This window comes from Cuculus canorus, chromosome 2, assembly GCF_017976375.1.
Source record: "Cuculus canorus isolate bCucCan1 chromosome 2, bCucCan1.pri, whole genome shotgun sequence".
NCBI classification, from domain to species: Eukaryota; Metazoa; Chordata; class Aves; order Cuculiformes; family Cuculidae; genus Cuculus; species Cuculus canorus.
Window position 1 is genome coordinate 36,321,202 of NC_071402.1, and position 21,082 is coordinate 36,342,283.

Here is a 21,082-nt window from a genome sequence, read left to right on the forward strand (position 1 = left end):
AAATGGATATATATATCACAAAGAAAAAGACCATAATGTGCATGTTAATACCCACCATATTGCCTAAATATATGGGCAAGTCATAGTAAAAATGCGTTTTCTTCTACTGTAAAATCATTCCCATTTTGCAGGAAGACAGCAGAGGTTTTCAGAGAATTTTTTGCACAAGATCACACTGAAATAGTGTAGCTGAGTCAAGACTATAAATGAATTCTCCTGGTTTATAATCAGGACATTCCTTTGAGATAATTAGTAATTTTTTTGCTTACATAAAAATAGACAAGTTATGTATATTTAATGCATACACAAAGCCAAATATTCAGTTGTTTATGATTTGGTTAGGTTCTAGCTGAAAGGTGAACAAGCACTAGCTGCTACTAAATGAGCACCAACCATTCCATGTACTGACTAATACCGGTCACTTGTTGTATACAGTATGTGATTGTCTAATTAAGGTTTCTTTCAGATAATGTATGCAAATGTATTTTCATATATTTATGTTTAAAAAAGAAATTTGATGTTAAAGAATCTAAGTGGAGCAGAAAGTGCATAAAGACTCCCCTTCACACATAAAACAGTGAGATGCAACCCACTGAATTATTACCTGAAACACTGCTGGTTGTCCTCTATAGTTCATAGACATTACTCATACCACAGTGCTTCACACTCCAGGTAGTATGGTCAGATTGTCAGGATTATGCCATGTTAACAACACTCTTTTTGAGTGACACCCATTTTAATAAGCAACATTCAAGAACAGCAAAGCTAAACTTAAAATGAAACTTTCGTGACTAAAGACCTTGAACTACATTTTCTTATGTGCAATGCTTTATTTCACTGCTTAAGAAAACTCTATGCTCTCTCAAAATTCATTCGCTTGGTGGTATAAATTGGTAGTTCCACTCAAGTTTCTGGCATCAACTTACACCATTTCCACTGCTTTTTCTTTATATTTCATCTATGGTTAATATACAAACTAATTCAAAGGATTTGGAGGGCTATATGATAACGAATTATTAAACTAATCATCTATGAGTCATTTCAGAAAAAGTATTACATATTCGGAACACATTATGCATTAAAATAAATACAGTTTAATTCTGTCTCAAAGAGGTGTCAAAAGTTCTGTATTTTTAACAGATGTAAACCACTGGATGGATTACAGTTTAATTGAAATTGAAACATATGCCACAGGGTTTTTTCCCCTAAAGAGATGTGATTTCTTTAAATGGGGTTTTCAACTGTTCTCTGCTTGATTAACTTTTGGCTCTCTGACAACTAAGACTGTTTCAATAGAGCAATGACATTGGCTGCCCTCTATCATATGTATTTTATATTTGAATCTGTGTATCAAAAACACGTTTCCATTTTTAGTCAACTACCAGCATTTTTCTCTCAAGAGAAAATAAACTGAAACTTTGCGCAAGAAACGTGGATTTCAGAGGTGCCTATAGTTGTAGCTAACAGACATGTAAGCAGAATATTATGCAGTACTGATTATAATGTCATATGCTGTTAGACAATAGCAGTAATGGGCATACCAAAATGCAGATTAAAAAAAACCCAAAACACCCTATATCATACACAATTCTTAATTTTTCTGAAGTCATTTTCATTGATCTAATTCATCCATGGCAACCCAGAACAAGCTGTTAACACTCCAACTTGAGAAGTATATCCCAACCACAAACCAGAAAAATAACTGCAGCTTTCGATTACTTTGATTACTGCACTTCTGCCTCAGTATTGAATGATTTCAGTTTCTTCTGGATGCCTCAAATTTACCGCGCAGAAACTGCACTTTCTCCTCACTAAAGCAACTGGGCTGTGAGAAGCTGCTTGTTCCCTATACCCATAAATTTGAATGGGAATTTTTAGTAGTAAGCAGGCGTGTATCCCATCTGGCAATCTCCCTGACTGACCACATTCATTAATGAAGACCCTTTATTAAAAAAAAAAAAAAATCCTGCAGTAATTTTAATACTAAACTCTGTGTGCACGTGTATTGTTCAAGAACTGATGCATGTTTTGCAGAAGACTGTTATTAAAATAAATAAGTATAAACAAGTAGTGCGATAATGCATTTTAAGAACATAGAAAAAGGATTTCCAAAGGTTCAGATGTTTCTATGTAACAACGGAAAGAACCAGTCTTAGCAAGAAAGGATTTCTTTGAGAAGTCAATACAGTTACAGGGGCTGGAACACTGAATCTTTTCTCTTCCTTTGTACTCTTTGCTAGACCAACTGGTGATGATACAGCTGAGCAGTTCAGTGATTTTATTGAGCACCAATGAAGTAATTCACTGAGAAATGAGAGAAGGAAAATGTAAGTTGATGACTGTTTATATGACGGAAGACTGGAATACTGTGAAACTTCTCAAATCCTTAGAAAATTATTGTACAGCTATAGGCTGGAAGTTCATGTAAACAATCTCACTTGTGCTAATCAAAGGTTGTTATTTTAATGTATGACTGTGCATTGTATTTCTTTGATTTAATGTTAATTCTCTGCTATTCCTTATATGAATTGGGTACATGGAGACCCTACCTTAGTCCTACAGCAATTTCCATTAAGTATGTTCTGCATAGTAAAAACAAAAAACCTACAAACCAAACAAAACCTCTACATTTGTCTCAAATCAGCAATCCACTAAAACAAATTCTTACAGCTGCAATCTTCAAGTATTGCCATAACAACAATACATGAAAATACTTAAAACTGGGATAAAGATCACAAGTGTAATACAGCATAGCACTGAACCAGATGTTTTCTGTATTAATAATAATGCTGCATTAAGCTAAATTCGTGATATTTTTACAGACAAGTTTCATCAGAGGGGAAAGGGAAAAAGGGGATCTATTTCAGCTAAACAAGAACACAGCCCAAAACAATGTAAGGCTTTTAAATAGGACACTGTTGTATTTATTTCCTTTCTTTTTGTGGAGAAAAGACTGGGAAGAGGGAAAGGGGCACTAATGCCAAGTATTCTAGGAACTGTGCAAGATTTCTTAATATCTTGGGATGAGAGGGTGTGGAATCATACAAACATCTACAAGACTCGCATTTTAAGGACAGAGCTCTTACGCAAAGCCCCTATTAAATGCAGTGAAAGTTCAGTTACACAGAAAGCTCATGTAACCAAGTTATGTGCTACACGGTTTGATATGATCCAGTCATCTTTGTCTCCTTTCTCCACTATAAAACATACAGAAATTTCCCAGAAGTAATTTAAGAAGTAAAAGGTGCAAAGCTGGAAAAAGTCCTGGTTCATCTCCAGAGAGGTTATGACAGCTCAGTGATAGCCTATTCAGTCTAATGCTAAGAAAAGCACTAAATGTTTTCAAGTGAAAACAAAAAAATCAGATAATGAATTCTGATGCATCAGTAAAATAATGCATCTTCCTATGAAGCAATGAATTTTTGAAGGCAATATTTTTGCATCATAATAGACATTGATGAATTCCATGACATAACATTGATAACATAACATTGATTTGTCAAGGATTGTTGACTGGTGCACGGACTCTTAATATGCTCTACTACTCCTATTAACAAAAAACCCTCAACAAAGTAACCTAAAAAAAACCCTTAAAAAAATCAACAAAAATACAAACCAACAAAATCCCTCTGCTGATAGCAGTTCTGCTTGTGTTCCAGGAATTTATGCTGCTTTACATGTCATACTTGTATATGTGTTTCTTATTATGTTAAACAATCCTCTCTGTTTTAGATACTTTTTCTTGTTAATATCAAGAAAGTGTGCTAAAAAAACCCCACATTTTTTCCAAAAGAACTGTTGGGACAAGCAGGAATTAAGCTTCCAAAGAAAGAAGACTCATTAAGCTAGAACAACTGATGCTCCGCTCCTGAAAATGATGTTTAATAACTTACTTCAATAGAAGCAAAACTGGAGTTATCTTCTGCAATATACTAGCTACAGGATATATCACATTGTTTCTTTTTATTCATCTATGACTTCGATGTCATGGAGTATACAACGTTGTTATTCTGGTACATATTCTAGATATTGATAATATCTGTATCAACGATATGGACAAACGAATCAAGTGCACCCTCAGTAAGTTTGCAGATGATACTGTGTGAGAGTGTTGATCTGGCTGAGGGTAGACAGACTCTACAGAAGGACCTTGACAGGCTGGATCAATGGGCTGAGGCCAATTGCATGGAGTTCAACAATGCAAAGTGCCAGGTCCTGCACTCGGGTCACAATAACCCCATTCAATGCAACACTGGAGAGATCACGACCTGGGGGTGTTGATTTATAGTTGGCTGAACATGAGCCAGCAGTGTGCTCAGGTGGCCAAGAAGGCCAATGGCATCCTGGTTTGCACCAGGATAGTGTCATCCTACCAGGACTAGGGAAGTGATCCTTGCCCTGTACTCGGTGCTGGTGAGGTCACACCTCAAATACTGTGTCCAGTTTTGGGCCCCTCACTCCAAGAAGGACATCAAGATGCTGGCGTGTGTCCAGAGAAGGGCAACAAAGCTGGTGAAGGGTTTAGAGCACAAGCTTTATGAGGAGCGGCTGAGGGAGCTGGGGTCATTTAGTCTGGGGAAAAGGAGACTGAGGGGAGACCTTATCATTCTCTACAACTACCAAAAAGGAGATTGTAGTGAGGTGGAGGTTGGTCTCTTCTCCCTGGTACCTAGTGACAGGACAAGGGGAAAAGGCCTCAAGATGTACCAGGGGAGATCTAGGTTGGATGTTAGGAGGAATTTATTCACTAAAGCAGTTGTCAGGCATTGGAATAGGCTGCCCAGGGAGATGGCTTAGTCATCATCCCTGGAGGTGTTTAAAAGATGAGATGTTGTACTTGCGGACATAGTCTAATGGCAGACTTAGCAGGGCTGGATCGATGGCTTGACTTGATATCATTCTAATTAATCATCAACAGACTTTCACTCCTGAGAGTTATTTTAGATTTCTGAACCCAATGTTGTGAAGACATCTTACTTTCTAAGCATTTCAAGTTGTTAATAAATTACCCAAATGTTCGTGCTTCCACTGATGGATGCGTGCAAAACCAATTGAAACATGATGCTGCTAATTCCTTGAGTTTACCCACCTCTATCTGCACCATTTGTCAGAGTCTATCTAGTGGAATCCCACTCCACTGTCAGAAACACAAAACCAGCATGGGACTACAGAAAGCATCAATGTCTGCAGATACTGAAACAGACTATGAGTCATTGATTAGAGTTCTTACTTTTAATAGGGAAGAGAGAGAGTAATGTGTTTTCAGTTTCTCCATCTTCCTATTTTAAACTGGGATTTGAATTAACACAGGAGGTAGCCTTTTCTGTTATTCCAGTTGCATTATAGCACATTTCAGTATCTTAGATAATTACGCTAAGCACTGGCCCAACAGGTCTCCTGCTTATTCACCCCTTTTCCGCTATGTGAGATATTTACTGACTACAGAAAACAAACTAGTTGCAGTCAAGACTGATGGAGTGTGAGGGCTTCAGCCTTCTGCTCCAAATCAGGCAGATGAAGTTTATAAAATGTCTGGATACCTCAACTACCCAAACTGCTAACTGAATACAACGTTATAGTCTAATTTCATTTAAATGAGAAAGTCCATAACCATAGTAAAAAAGAACTGGTATCATGACCACTTAACATTCCCTACCAGTAATCCTAGGACAAGCAGTCTAACATCACAAAGTAACCACTGCTCACCCACTAGTTTGGCAACAACAACTGACTACATGACCATTGTTCCTCCACACAAATACTGATTTCAAATACATTGGTCTAAACTATCAACTGGGTAGTTTCATTCAGTGCTAAAGAATTATTTCAAACATTTTGGTTTTACAATAACGGGAAGCTACTATTGATTGGAGCACATTAATTACTTCTACATTTCCAATAAAATAAAATCTAGAATATTTCACTTGTTACATCACATTCTGTACTTCAGTACTGCAACTACCATAACTGTACAAAAGTACTTGCACTATGATAATAAAATAGAACTGCAAAAAACATCATTATGATTAAAAACACAAAACAGCCAGAAATTCTGGACTTCAGAAGGCATCTAAAGGAATGTCTTCTACTGTTTCTCCTTGGCAAACTTTTTTGCACTTTACCTGTAAGTAAAACAAAGAAAAGGAGAAGCCTCATTGAAGAGGAGGCTGAGGGGAGACCTTATTGCTCTCTACAACTACCTGAAAGGAGGTTGTAGAGAGGAGGGAGCTGGCCTCTTCTCCCAAGTGATGGGGGACAGGACAAGGGGGAATGGCCTCAAGCTGCACCAGGGGAGGTTCAGGCTGGACATCAGGAAAAAATTTTTCACAGAAAGGGTCATTGGGCACTGGAACAGGCTGCCCAGGTGGGTGGTTGAGTCACCTTCCCTGGGGGTGTTTAAAGGACAGGTGGATGAGGTGCTGAGGGGCATGGTTTAGGGATTGTTAGGAATGGTTGGACTCGATGATCCAGTGGGTCCTTTCCAACATAGTGATTCTATGAAAACAATTTTTAAAACTAAAAATAAATTTTGATCAATATTTCTAATCAGCTCCAATTCTGATGTCATTTATTTATGTAATCACTATATTTATTTGAATATGCAATTTAGACTGTAGTCCAACTCTGCTTTCTTAAAGAACACCACCCAAAAATGCTTTGTCACAATAACAGAATAAGCTATATTTAAATCAGTAAGCTTTTTTTCAATCATATCAAAACTATCAAAGCATTAGAAAGGGATGTATATTTTAAAGGTTTCATTTTGGTTTTAACGTCAGTTTGGTTTTTTTTTATTTTCTATGAAAAGGAGCCAGCCATATTTCTCAAGTGTGTTTGGTTAATGTAGTACAGATGTTCCTTACAATACATACCCAAAATATTGAATTCCACATTACATTGTCACTTATGTTTTTCTTTATTAAATTTATTTTGAATGAAATTGACAATTTGCGTGTTGTTTATATGAAGTCTTTAAAAAATGAACTAACATGAATAATGATTCATTAATTCAGCAGTACACCTCACTAAATATGAAGCAAAAACACTGAATTTCCAGCCAGATAGAGAAGTTACTGAACTGTTCAGCTCTCTATGAATCAACTTTTGCACTGAGGACCATGTTCATATTTACATCCATCTAATTTACTCTACCAGCCTTTTGCCAGGATTAAGCTTAACTGGCTTGTCAAGAGGCCAGTGGAAATTCATACACTTTTTATTGAAATGGAAGTGAGTCTACGCATAAAAATTACAAATAATCTTATGCCAAACATTTCCAGTAACACTGAATCTTCCAACAGCTTTACAAGCACTTCTGGAGCACCAGTTACTAGAGCATCTGTATGCCCTCTTAATTTCATGATAACCACTAAACTTCTAGGTAATAAGACAGAAGAAATACATTATGGATCTTTCTTTTGCTCTTCAAACCTCTGCCTAACTGCAAAGGGACAACTGCCCTTCTTGTTACCTCTGCTAACTGTGAATCAAAGATAAAAATGAGCATGAGATGTCATCCAACAACTGAAGCTCTGCTGTTTCTTCCAGTTCCATTCCTCTATCAGACTGCATCAACTCTGCTTTGTCCTGAGACAAGATCATCTGGTTTGTATCACTATCCCTTATTATGGCCAGACCCTGGGATTTCTGGACGACTGCACTGTCTACATTCAGAGAAGCAGACACTGAGCTGGATACCATCAGCATACCAATGGCATCACCGCTGACAGTACATGCTCTTCTTCACTCACTGATTAAATTCATACCTCTGATGTCTTTTGAGAGAAGAGAGAACAAAATTCTTAAATATAATTCTATGTCTCCAGCTTGGTCAAGCAGATAAACTAGCAGGTATAACAAAACCATCCCACACAAATAATAGATTGGCCAGGTAATAAAGTTCCAAGTAAACCATGCAGTTTTACAATAATTTTTTTACTGAAGAGAAGGAAATGCTTTCAAAAGAAACTTTTGGTATTGCTTAGTTGCTGCTTGTTCTGTTTGATTTTTTTGTATAACCTACCAGTTCGGCGCACTATAGGGTTATGTTTTCTCATGGTTTTGGTTTGGATAAGAGAAAATTAGAAGGTTTTGGTTTTCCCACAATCCTTGAACAAACATACTGCAATACATGACAGAGAGCTGGTTGAAATGGAAAATAATCTAGTGGTACACATAATGCATGTGGTTGCTACTCTTCCACTGAATATTCCAGGATAAGATTATTGCCTAAATAATAAATCAGGAATTGCGGCATGTTTGTTATGTAATGTTAGCTCATGCCTATTATCTTATACATCATGCAGATAGATTTGGTTTTATTCAGCACTACTTTACCTCCTGGATATGAACTAGAACAACATATTTCTTCAGAAGATCTCATTTCAGAACTATAAAACCATCTTGTAAACAAATCAGAGAACAATATCTAGCAATTCTGCTTCTCAAGACATACTAATGTTAATACTGACTCCACTGAATTTGCTGTTGACTCCACCAACTGAAGGACTCAGGGGAATAAGGTACAAAATGGCAATGCTCACACTATCGCATGTAACCGGGGAACAAGCCAAGCCACTCTGAGTAGCAACAAACGCTTCTTAGCTGCCTCCCAAGATGAGAACCAGAAGACCAACCACCTCAAGTGTATGTATACCAATGCATGCAGTCTGGGGAACAAACAAGAGGAAATGGAACTATATACCCAATCAGAAAGTTATGATATCATAAGAATAAGTGAAACATAATGTGACAACTCACATGACTGGAGGATCACAATGGATGGTTATGGGCTGTTTCATAAAGACAGGCAGGGAAGGAGAAGAGGAGGAGTCACACTTCATGTTAAAGAGAACCTTGAATGCACAGAGATCAACTACAGCAATTGTGGAAGCCAAACTGAATGCCTCTGGTTCAAGATCACAGGGATCATCTCCAAGGGAGAACTTACAGGAGGTATCTGCTACCAACCTCAAAAACCAAGACAATAAGGCCAACAGAGCAATATTTGGGTCACTTGAGCAAGCTTCAAGACAACAGAATCTGGTTCTTATGAGTGATTTCAACTACCAAAACATACGTTGAAAGAACAACACAGCAGCTCACATGCCATCCATCAAGTTCCTGTAACGCACAGAGGAGTGCTTCCTCATACAAATGCAAGCCATATCAACCAGGAAGGAGGCGCTGCTGGAATTGCTACTCAAACCAAGAAAATCTGTTTTGTAGTATCTCTGCTAGGGATAGCCTTGGCTGTGGTGATCACAATATTTTGGGGTTCAGGATCCTGCTGAGCATGCTGAAAGTTAGTACCAAGACAAAAGTTTTAGATTTTGCAAGAGCAAACTTCATCTCGCTCAGAGCTCAGCTGGGAGGGGTTCTGTGGGAAGCTTCTATGGAGGATAAAGGAGCTAGTGAGTGCTGGGAATTTTTCAAGAATGCTCTCCTGGAAACACAAGGACAGTTCATCCCCTTTAAAGGTAGGGGAATGAGATGGAGCAAGAGACCCCCTTGGCTTAACTGCGAGCTTCTGAGTCTGCTCAAAACCAAACCAGGAGTGTATCAGGGATTGAAAAGAGGATGAATACTCATTGATAACTACAAGTGCATTGTCAGGGCATGCAGAGATGCAGTTATAAAAGTAAAAGCTCAACTCTATCTAACTGAAAATGGCTGGAAATGTAAAAAACTACAAGAAAGGGTTCTTCAGGTACATGTGAAAAAAAGCAGAAAAAGAAGGAGAACATTGCCTTGCTGTTAAACAAGCAATGCTGAAAAGGCAGAGGTTCTCAACACTTTCTTCACCTCTGCCTTTACCAGCACTGTTGGACCCCAGGCCATGGGGACAAAAACCCAGCTTGATGCAAACACATATCCACTGTCAGTGAAGGAAGAGTTGGTATGTGAACTATAGTAGGGGTCAAGCTCCCATAAATCTACTAATGGGCCCTGATAATATCCACCCAAGGGTGTTAAGAGAGCTGGCTAATATCATTGTAGCCCCTGTCCATAATCTCTGAGAAGTCATGAAGATTGTGGGATGTCCCAGAAGATGGGAGAAGGCTACTGTCACCCTCATCTACAAGAAAGGCTTAAAGAAGGACCCAGGAAGTTATAACCCCATCAGTCTTCAGTCCCTGGAAAAGCTATAGAATAAAATCTCCTGGGGGGTGTCACAAGTCAAATGAAGCACATGATTGGGAAAAGCTAGCGCAGATTCACCAAGGGCAAATCATGCTTGACAAACCTGATCACCTTCTACGACAAAGTAACACCCTTGTTTGATGTGGGGAAAACAGTGGACATAGTCTATCTGAATTTCTCCAAGGCTTTTGGGCTTTTTTTCCCCCACAGCTTCCTCCTAAAGAAACTGACGCGTTACGTTTTAGACAAGTGGTCTGTGTGGTGGATGGGGAATTGGCTGACAGGTCACACACAGAAGGTGCTGGTAAACAGCTCCTTTTCAAACTGGCAACCTGTCACCTGTGGGGCCCCCCGGTGATAAACATGGGGTCCAACTGTTTAATATCTTCATAAGTGATCTAGATGATGGGATCAAGTGTACTCTGATAAAATTTGCAGATGATACCAAACTGAGCAGGGAAGTGGACACTTCAGAAGGGAGAGCCACCCTGCAGGAAGACCTGGATAGGCTGGAAGACTAGCTAAGAAGAAACTTATGAAGTTCAGCAAGGACAAATGTAAGGTCTTCCACCTGGGAAACATAACCCCAGAGTGCAGAACAGGCTGGGATTTACACAGCCCGGGAACAGCTCTGTGAAAAGGAACTGGGGGCCAGGGAAGTCCTGGTGGACAGAAGCTCAATATGATCAAACAGTTCCCTGCCACAGCAAAGAAAGCCAGTTGTATGCTAGGTTGCATCAACAAGGGCATCACCATCAGAGATAAAGAAGTCATTATCCCACTCTACTCAGCACTTGTCAGGCCACACTTGCAATACTATGTTCAGTTTTGGTTCCTGCTATAAAAAAAAAAGCCATGGACAGGCTGAAGATGGTCCAGAGAAAGGCCAGAAAGATTATCAAAGGACTGGGAAGGCTGTCATAGGAGGAAAGGCTGAGAGAATGGTGTTCGTTCAGCCTTGAGAAAAGAAAGCTTAAGGTAGACCTTATCACCATGTTCCAATATTTAAAGGGTGGCTACAAAGACGGTTTAGACTCCTTTTCTACAGGGAGTCACATGAAAAAGATGAAGGGCAATGCTTACAAGTTACTCCTGGGGAGATTGCAGTTGGAGAGAAGAGGCAAATTTTCACAATAAGAACAATCAGTCATTGGAATAATCTCCCCAGGGAAGTAGTGGATTCCCCAGTACTGGATACTTTCAAGATTCAGCTGGGAAGGGTGCTGGGCCATCTTGTCTACACCATGCTTTTGCCAAGATAGGTGGGACCAGGTGATTCTTGAGGTCCTTTCCACCTTGGTACTCTACGATTCTATGAAAATTTATCTAACATATTGCAAGTTTCTTTCTTTTGTGATTTAAGTTCCTTAAAATGAGAGCTGTGAAACTACAGGAGATATTGAGACAGCAGTGGAACAGAATGTGAACGACATCCCCTGGTGGTCACTGTACGCCATCCTCTGCACTGTACAAAAACAGCAGGCTAAGCATTCAAAACAATTCTATCAATGAAAAGGGAGGCAGAGATCCTAGGATGAAATACCAATTCAACATTAGACTGCAAATGCTCCTTAAAGAGTTGTAAAAAAACAATTATGAAGGAAACAGAAAACCTTCGGAAGCACAGTTTTCATATGCTGGAAGAAGGAAGCAGAAAAGAGTATACCATAACACAGCAGGTACATGACTAATTTAGTAATATCAGAACTATCTGTACTAAATTCCTAGTGTGTAGGCAGTTTGACTGATAGATAACCCAAAAATGAAACTAGGTCAAACTTGCAGTATAAACCATATCATAGAAATGATAGAAAAAACAGAAAAAAATTAAGAAGTCTAAACTGAAAGCGTCTTCAACAACATACAACACAGGTCATCAATTTTAAGCAGAAAGAAAACACATAGCATTCCTCTAAGAAGAAAATTAGGTTAACACAAAAGGCAAGTGATTCATGGTTTTCAGTCCTCAGTCACACCAGCAAAGCCCTGAAATACTATTAGATCATGCAGTGCATAAATGAGGCCAAACTCCAAGGTGCTAACCGCCAGTCACTGAGGGTGCAGTTCTGTAATCCAATGGCTTGGACCCAATGACAAAGTCCCACTTATGTCTATGTCCTTTTCCTTTCCTACCATTCCCAGTCATATTGGTGCTTGATTCTTATCTGACTCTGGAGTGAGTTCATTCAGGGCCAAATATTATGTTATTGCTAGAATCTTTTGCATCTGACTTAGTGAGCTGCATTAGCACACAGAGGGGTCATACAAGCATTAAAATCAGTTTAAATCAACAAAAGAAGCATACAGCCCTGTGTGAAGGAACAGTGGAGGAAGTAGGACCACCTTCATTAATGAAAGAAATCTATCAATCATATTCAATTAGATTGAGACCATCTCCCAGAGCTCAACCCTCAGGGGTAAAAGCATTAAGTATTTAAGCAATACTAACAATTCAGAACATGAGCGTGTTGCTACAAGACTAAAGCACCAGGTGAAAAATATAGATGTTTATCAATGTAAAACATAAACAGGAGCAAGATACCATTTTTTACAGCGATAGAAGGATACATCATCTACAAGTCAACACTGCTGCATTTAAGGATCTTAAAATGTAATGTAATTTTGCTTCTCTCAAGACAGAAAAATCAAAGTTTTTCAAAACTGGTATTACATCATAATATTCAAGTACATATTCAGAGAAGAACTCATAATACATTATCAAAACATTATTCTTAATAGTGTGTTACCACACTAAAGATACAATATAGAAAAAAAAATACATTTGCCAAGTAATCAATGCATTTCTGTTTTTCTTCTTATTTAACTAAGTAATGCCAAGTTGATATATGACTGAACTTTTAAAAAGCTTAAACATAAAAGGCAGGTTAAGACCTCTTGCTATCAACACAGTAGATTATCTTCTCATCACCTTTTCTTTGTCTGTTCTAGAGTTCCTGAAGTATGGTAATGTAAATGAAGTAAATGAATTTTGATTATTATGATATTGACTGCACAGAGTTTTTAAAGTGAATGAAGACTTAACAGATGAATCTTGTTCTACCGCCAGTTGAAAGAAAAACAACCAAAAAGTTGCAGCTACTTTAAAAGTTACCACAAATAACAGAGGTCATCAATGTGCCCAAAGAAACTTTCTAAACTTAGTAATTTCTCAATTTCATTATTATGGATATCAATATTCTGAATGTAATGCACAAATACATTTGCTCATCCATAAAATGACATGATGAATTCAACTGCATTCCTCCAAATGCAACACCTCCTCAGTTTCCCAAAATACAAGAAACAGTTTGTAACACCTGATAGTACTTCAACAGACCAACAGAAATACTATTTTTAGTTCCCAAACGTTTTCAGTTCTCTACGTACACTCAGCATTCCCTTTCAGACAGTCCTGAGCAAGAAGCACTCCCAGATTTTAAAAGCTTTTACTATTCCCTATCACCTGAGCAATTTATTTTGTAGATCTCCTCATAACTCTTTCCATGAGTACCCTGAATACATACCCATAGTAGCTAACATAACTTCCCATCACACCAGTGTAAGTCTCCCACCTGTTTAATGTTCTGTTTCAGGTATCACTGACATATGAAACATTGATCTATGCAAAGACTCAACATAATGTGAAAGACTGCCAAATTATTGCTCATTTACAAGTTAGAAATTATGTCCAATAATGAACCAAACAGAATCTAACAGATGAAAAAAACCCTACTACTTAGCAGCTAGACCTTAATATTTTGTCTCTGGTAACTACACATACACTTAAAGCAATGTTCACAAAACGATTACTATTTTAATCAGATCATTATGTGTATATTCATTAAAAAAGCAACTATAAATTCAGCCTGATTATTTGCGACTGACATAACCCAGCTGCTATCCAAACGGCTGGAAAACGAGTTCCTCTCAGAAATACTCAAATATGTCAAAGAGGTTTTTCTCTCCCTCTACGAGTATCCAAGTAAGCTTGAAAAACATTTGACAATATTCCCTGCAAAGGTACATTTCCCCATAGAGCCAGATGGAGAAATAGGTCTGCAAATTATTGTCAAACACTTTGGCAAGTCTTCTCTATCCCAACCATTACTTAGAGTACTTCTGCTGTTAGGTGATAGTGATTGAATAATTAAATCTGTGACATTCTGAGGAACTGTTTTTCCACAGTTGTTAATTCACATATGCCTATGGTCAAATACACTAACTTAGAGTCAAAAATAGAAATTATACATTGAGTTCATCTGTGTATGTAAAAATGACAATCATTCAGCCAGCTTCTGGGTAACCTAAATAGAATAAAGAGTAATCCATATATCAAGAAAAAGCATTTTACTTTGATGGGCTGGAGTAATCTTTTAGAGATGTGGCAGGTGAGCAAGAGGGAAAAATTCCACATATAATTATTAATTAGGAATTACTCTATTCATTAGGTGTATGAGAGAAATGAGGAGTCCGGTCCACTGTTCCGTGTTTGAAGAAGGAAATGCATGTTTAGTTACAGTTACTCTTTTATATTGTAGAGAACTACTACAATGAATGGTAACTTCTCTGTAAGGCACATGCAGGACATGTACCCATCTCGGTACTGTTTTGCAGATGAAACCAGCTGGTTTGCCATCAGGTGCTCAGAAATCTAGAAGCAAAATAGGAGCGTTTGTACATAAGAACTGCAAAACCTGCTCATGGCAATTATAGCTTATCTTCTCAATCCTGAAGCTTTATGTTTTCAGTTGAGTTTAGATAACTGAAAGGTTACGTATGGCAGCAAAATTAGTTATGCTTCATTTGCATTTCACATAAACCATAGTTATTTATTAACAATAACAACTGCAAATTTTATGTAATACAAATCTTATTTTTTTCCAGCTTACGGGACAATAATTTGCTAAACAATCTTGAAGCTGAAATTTCACCTCAGAACAAGACTTGAAGGAAGACTAAGAAAGGACTATATGCAACATTAGTTTGGTACTTCAATGTCAGTGTTTATAGCTCCAAAACCAGAAAAAATTAGAAGTCAGTAACATCTAAAATTTTTGCAATAATGAAGGGATGTTTTGGAGGAAAAAGAAATTATGTTCTTTACCTCTGCTGGAAAGCACAAACACACGACCATCACTTTTTTATTACAAACTATGCCTTTAAGAACAATTTTTTATTCCTATAGTTTCATTTATAACATCTTTTCAAGTTCTTATTCGCATCATATTGAAAAGAAAACAATCTTTTTATAACTTATGGTTTTAATAAAACAAGGAGAGAAACCTTTTTGAAGCCAGAACTGGATTTGTCTCTCTTTGCATCTGGTTAAAAATCAAAACTGAAAAATCCTATTATTTGCATATTTATTGTTATTTAATAATTCCCAGGACTGCAAACTTTCTCTGAAGAGAACTGAAAACCATGGGATGACTATTTCTTTTCATTTCTATTTTATTCCTTCATTATTGCATACTTCAAAGAGACATCATTTCTTTACAGAGAAGAAACTTGGGCTACTTCAATGTTACCCAGAAAACAGTAAGCCAATAAACATAACCTTTTTGTGTTCAAAACTCTTCCTTCTGTCACAAAGGCATGTTGTAACCTCAACTGTCCAGTCAAGGAATATATAAACTTCATGTATTTAACATCACATACATACATACATATTCTATTAAATTTTCATTTCTTTTTAAACTGCACAATATCTCAATATTTTGCTAACCATTTCCATCCTCATTTTCATATATTCTTTCAAAGGTGACTCACCATCTCTCTTCCCATGATTCCTCCCAGCAAAACCTCGCCTTTCTATTCTTCAGTGGCCAGACGCCTATTTCACCGTAGTGAAGCGAGGATTTAACTTTTTTAGGTGTTCTTCCTGTGCACCTTATTGTTCTAAGACAGTGATCATCTAAGGAGCAGTTTTACACTCAGTTTAAGCTAAACTAAGTCTGCTCTGCCACTGAAAGAGTCAGACCTGTCTGTCTCCTGCTTCAGACAACCAACGCTCCCCGTCCTCATGCTAGCAGTAGTACTTGTGTGGCCCACAATGAGGTGTGCCAGGGAGCTCCTCTGTCTGAAGGTTATGCTTTTTTTGCTGGGTTGATGTCTGGCCCAGCTTAGGCTCACTCTTAAATATCTTCTTTGAGGTTTCTTGTTCTAATACAAGCTGTTTTAAACAGGCAATCAGAAAAGCTGGTTTTAAAACCGAGGTTTATATTTTTTCGATTCAGTGTCTGGTGATATAAAATCAGTTAAAATAAACCAGAGTCACGGATGGTTATTGAAGTTAAAATAGACGATACCACCAGGCAGGAACTTCACAGAAAATAAGAGCAGTATTTCACCTTGAAATGTCATTTTCATTTTGCTTGGAATATAATGCTGAATTATTTCCTCAAATTTCCAATTTGAGGAAATATTCAGACAGATATTAGAAATGAGCTTCTGCAGTTATTTTAAGATCTGCTGTTTCAGATTTAGTTTATGCAAAAAATATTATATGCATTATTTTGAAATCATTGCAGTAATAGGTGAGTACAGAGACAACATCCTGAAATTGCCAAAACTTACACAGTTCCAAAGCTAATGTCTAAAAGATAAATTTGCTCCAAAAATAGATACTAAGCTTAAACCAACACTCCTTCTGACTACAGAATCACACCCCCCCCCAGAGCTCTAAGTGTAATAAGGAAAGGATACAATACAGAATTACATACAACAGCTTCCAGTATTAACTCATACTTACTATAAGTCTGTGTGCTTCAGATGGTTCAAAGATAACTCAAATCCTTATATTTAAATCTAGTATCTTTCTTCTTTCTTGCCTTATTTTTGTCCATGGGTGCACTTTTTATTTTTAGATTTGGTGTTCGCATGTATTCTTAATTGCCTCGCCCTCAATCTTCCTGTCCTCACTAATTATACAAAGGATCTAACAGCTGTTTGTGACAATGGACAAGAAAGACAACCTTCAGCTGAAATACTCCTTTAGGTTCTTTTTTTTGTTTATTTTCCAGCATTCTTATTGTATGATGGTATAAATTGATTATTACCCCTGATTTCTCTTATTAATTTTCCTGATTTTGAAATCCTCATATCCTGAATTCTTTTCAGTCTCTGTAGACTCCCTCTCCAGCACTTCTCTTGCAGTACAGCTTTTGCTGCATTTTGCCTCTCTCTCATCTTTGCTACATTAATAGTGAAAATGTGCTACTACATAGTAATACTGCCAGCACATTCTCATACAAAGAACTATGTCTTCATGAATTCTGGGTCATCAAAGAAAAGAAGCTGGTAGCACTACTTTTTATGTCAGCAGGTGCACTGCAGTTACTACAGTGATGTGTTTAAGCTTGCACTGAACTTACAAACTCAAAGTAGTGTGTGTCACAGTAACCCTGTGAATCACAGCAATGACTAATGAGCTTCTTGGTCTGCTCAGAATTGCTATACACACACAACAAAAGCTGGCATTGCTAGTGGCGCCTGACTTGGACTGTTCGAAGCTAAAGTTTGTTTGCAGGGCAGTCACAGAATTTACTTCTGCATTCATAATTTTACCTGATGAAAGTTCTGTCATATAATTTGACAGTAAACAAAGTAGACAAATGGGATAATTAAACTGTAGGTGGGCTAAAGAGCTCTTTGGAGATGCCTTTGCTTATTTTTTTGTTCTTTTTCCTCTCATTTTTATCAAGTCTTTCTATATCTAATTTTGAGTTCTGTGAGTATCAGAAGAGTCAACTTTCAGAAAAAGCATTTGTTTCCTTTCTGCATTGCTATAAATTATCTTTTACTTCACCCTCTTTTTTTTTTTTGCTTTTAGCAATTACAATCATTACAAAAAAAATTATTCTACTTCAATTTAATTTAAAAAAACAGAACATTCAAAATCCCTTCACATGCAAAACACTATCAGAAGGAATGGCTGGCCAAGCAACAGGCTCTTAATATACACTGAATGAACTGTTTTCAAGTCAGAAGAGGTAACAAAGTTCGAATTTTAGAATCATAGAATGACTAGGTTGGAAGGGACCCACTGGATCATCAAGTCCAAGCATTCCTAACACTCCCCAAATCATGCCTCTCAGCACCTCATCCACCTGTCCTTTAAACACCTCCAGGGAAGTTGACTCAACCACCTTCCTGGGCAGCCTGTTCCAGTGCCCAATGACCCTTTTCATGAAAAATTTTTTCCTGATGTCCAGCCTGAACCTCCCCTGGCGGAGCTTGAGGCCATTCCCCCTTGTCCTGTCCCCTGTCACTTGTGAGAACAGGTCAGCTCCCTCCTCTCCACAACCTCCTTTCAGGTTGTTGTAGAGAGTAATAAGGTCTCCCCTCAGTTTTCTTTTTTCCAGGCTAAACAACCCCAGCTCTCTCAGCCGCTCCTCATAAGACTTGTTCTCCAGCCCCTTCACCAGCTTCGTTGCTCTTCTCTGGACACGCTCCAGAGCCTCAACATCCTTCTTGTGGTGAGGGGCCCAGAAATGAACACAGTACTCAAGGTGCCGAGTACAGAGGGAGAATAATCTTCCTGGACCTGCTGGTCACACCGCTTCTGATACAAGCCAAGATGCCATTGTCATTTTATTTACTGTTTGTCATATTATTTACTGCTTGTAGCATTTAAAATTACTTTAATCTTATGATTTTTAAATTCAATGTTGCACTTGATATCATGTTCAACAGCAAGAGCACATACCTTGCAACAAACAATAAAATTTCTTATAAATTCTTATGGCGTTGCTACATTCCAGTAATTCCTTCATGTTAATTTCAGCTGTTTCACTCCATATTTCTTATAGTATCCTCTCCCTAGTAATTCTGACCATCTCAGTTGTGATTTCTTTCATTAACTTGAACAGCTTGTCTGTAAGCAATTCAGCAGATGCTCTGTTTGATTCAGAGCCATAAAACTGATCAATCTGCAATCCTACCTCTCTAGCTTGTACTGAAGCTTGAGGGGAGGTACTAATGAGACTGCCTTCTATCTAGACACTATTCTAGATCTAGATCTATTCAGGAAACTGGAAGAAATTTCATATATTAGAGACCTGTCAAATTCTGTTGAAATTTATCAGCAGGTTTAAAAATTGCTAAGACTAGAACTCAAAGACAGACAGACATATCTTACAAAATCATAAGTGCGTAGAAAACCAGCCTCACAGGAAACTATAGGCTGAAAACTTAGAGGGGGGGGAAATGATATCCAGAGAATATCACTACTAGTTTACATCACACTAAGTTTACAGCTTTACAACTATGTTACTCTGAACATTTCCACACACTGGATAAAAGAAGCATTTCCCCTCACACCAGATTTCAGTAGTTAACAGTCTTATAAGGTTTCGTTCCTTGAAGTATCAAATGTATGACACCTCTGGCATACTCGCCCTGCCTGATATTACTACCAACCAAAACCATCTCCTCCTCCTCTTTTAGGCATCGCTAATCTTCTAGGCAAAACCAGGCTTCCTTAATGCACTGGGTTGAAAACCACAGTGATTCACAAACTGATTTACAAGCAGATCAGATGTCTCTGCCGTGAGGGCTTCCATGTCCTATTAAGGGTGCCGGGCAAGGCAGATGGCTGAGGGTGGCAATAGCTTCAGCCAATGACCTCCTGCTGCACGTCTGTCAGAAGCTGAACCTGAACCAACCTATACTCACAATGATCTTGCATGCCCTTTGTCATTCCTTCTCTAAATTGTTATATATAAAAAACTCTTCAAGTTTGTCTGCTTCCAATCATTTCCCTCTCCCATTTTCCAATCTCCTTGCCTTCTGCTATACCCACTCTGAGATCAGGGTGACTAGAATGGACAGCCTTTATACCAAATCAAGGCAGTTCACTGGATACAAACAGCGACAACTGAAAGAGACTTGAAAGAAGTCAAGCAGGATATGCAGTGCAGACAACGTTATCGTTTCACCTAATAGCATGGGCCAAACCTACCTGGATCCTTTTACGCCCACGGCATTTATGGGCCTTCAATCAACTCATCAAAACTGTTCATGTTAATTTAGGAGTCTGTAGCTGTAGTACAAACCATTCTTTGTCATACGCCGCCTGACATATCTCATCCACAAAATTCACGTACTGTGATGTTGTTTCAGAAAATTCTTCACTTGATTCTGGTTTCCACCAACTTCGATATTTTTGTGCAATGTTTTAAATATCATTTTAATTATCAGCTACCTCCCAGTGGAGAGCAACAATATATTCCAATATAATATTATAAATAACGGATAGCCCACTACTACTGCATTGCTAAAATAATAAGTATTAAAAAGTGTTACCTATTTTTTCATTATTACTATTTTGCCATACGGGCAGCCTCTAATCCATCACAGCACTTTATTTCTCACATTCTGGGTACTTTCTTTCCATAGTATCCATTTGTGAGAGGCTGTGACAAAGGGTTTTTTATGAAAGTCCAAGTCACACCTACCGGCACTCCGTAGCAAATATTTTGCCAACACCTTCACATTATCATAATTACATACAAAAAAAGGAAAAGACAGCTGTGTTCAAGTGTAGTCACTAGAACAGTCTTTGTTTTATAGCTTCCTAGGGAGAAAAATAAACTTGACATTACCACGTATGCCCACCTTTAAAAGAGGGGTAAAAATCCCCCTGCTAAATAATTGGTTTACTATTGAGAGAAAAGAGAAAGCAATGATTAAGTATTTTGTGTTTAAGCCCAATATTGACCTCAGAAGCAATAGCTCACATCCTAGCCAACCATTTCTTATTAGAAGCTGTGAAATATTCATACAGAAACTTCTCTGATGCCTGCTTCCTGAAAACTGAACCTAATAACCAGCTAACTAAAACTTAATCAAACTACATTGGTAAACTCGCAGAAAAATTTAAATACCTTTTTTTTTAACTGAGTCATAACACTTGAAATAAATTTTCTAATCAATTCAT

At 37.8% G+C, this 21,082-nt stretch overlaps 1 protein-coding gene across 4 annotated transcripts in view; it reads right to left on the reverse strand.

Annotated features, from left to right (window-relative positions):
- C2H8orf34 (chromosome 2 C8orf34 homolog) overlaps positions 1–21,082 on the reverse strand; it is a 193,771-nt gene that overhangs the window by 81,675 nt on the left and 91,014 nt on the right. The window lies entirely within an intron of this gene.